Below are 1,548 nucleotides of genomic sequence, written 5' to 3'. Positions count from 1 at the left end.
CAACTAAGTCTTCCAGAGTCTTCTGATCACAACCTGATCACTCCAGGAACAACTGCTTAGTTCACTCCTAAGACTTTTCTAGAGTCTACTGATCAACACGATCACTCTAGGCTTAGTTCACTCCTAAGACTTTCTGCTCAGCCAACTGCCAAGACTTCCTGCTCAGCCAACTGCCAAGACTTCCTGCTCAGCTAACTGCTAAGACTTCCTAGAGTATACTGATCAACTGATCACTCTAGTTCCTTACAACTTAATGTAATCAATTCAAGAGTTTACAAATGCTTCTTAAAAGCGATAATCACAACTGTGATATTTCTCTTACAATTTAAGCTTAATCTCACTAAGATATTACAACAGCAATGTAGTGAGCTTTGATGAAGATGAAGATTCTGAGTTTTGATTTGAACAGAGTTTCAGCAAGTGAATTTGAATTGTATTGGTGCGAAAATCGTTAACCTTGCTTCTCATCAGAACTTCATATTTATAGGCGTTGAGAAGATGACCGTTGAATGCATTTAATGCTTTGCGTGTTCCGTACAGCTTTGCATTTAATGTTATACGCTTTTGTCAACTACCTCGAGCCTTGTTCACGCTGTGTCTACTGACGTAGCCTTTAGTAGCTTTAACGTTCCTTTTGTCAGTCAGCGTAGTCTGCCACGTGTACTTCCTTCTGATCTGATGTTTGTGAATACGACGTTTGAATATCATCAGAGTCAAACAGCTTGGTGCACAGCATCTTCTGATCTTCTGACCTTGAAGTGCTTCTGAGCGTGATACCATCTTCTGATCTTCAGTGCTTCTGATCTCATGTTCTTCTGATGCTTCCATAGACCCATGTTCTGATTCTGCTTCGACCATCTTCTGATGTCTTGCCAGACCATGTTCTGATGTTGCATGCTGAACCATTTGAGACACATCTTCTGAGCGCTGAATTATGCGTACTCTTTATATATATTTCCTGAAAGGGAAATTGCATTGGATTAGAGTACCATATTATCTTAAGCAAAATTCATATTATTGTTATCATCAAAACTAAGATAATTGATAAGAACAAATCTTGTTCTAACACATGCCAGTTCTCCCGGGCATACATTGGAGATATGTTGGGCTTTCAAGCACATAGTTCAAGATCTGATAGAGTCAGGGGCAATAGCCTTTGACAAACCCAATGTGAAAACAAACCCTATGCCACACCATGATGGTGCAGTCAATGCAATAGAGGTCGTCAATGAGCAAGAGTTGGTTCAACAAAGGAACTCCCCCATAGATGCACTTAAGAGGTATCTTCTTATAAAGGGGTTTATCCTAGAACATAACGAGGCTTTCAAAGACACTTTGCAGAGGCTCATGGACCAAGGGTTGATCTAGCTGAAGGAACATCCTGAAGAGGAGTATGTAGCTATGGTGGAAAGGAACGAGCCTTTAATGATACCCACTCAGGGGACAAGAAAGACATTAATCATCCCGTGCTCTAGACCACCATTGATGATACCTACGCAAGAGCGCACTAGGATCATCCCAACCAAAGAACCATATCCTTTGGGCAAA

This window comes from Vicia villosa, unplaced genomic scaffold (genome assembly GCF_029867415.1).
Source record: "Vicia villosa cultivar HV-30 ecotype Madison, WI unplaced genomic scaffold, Vvil1.0 ctg.000108F_1_1, whole genome shotgun sequence".
NCBI classification, from domain to species: Eukaryota; Viridiplantae; Streptophyta; class Magnoliopsida; order Fabales; family Fabaceae; genus Vicia; species Vicia villosa.
This window is presented reverse-complemented; position numbering follows the sequence as displayed.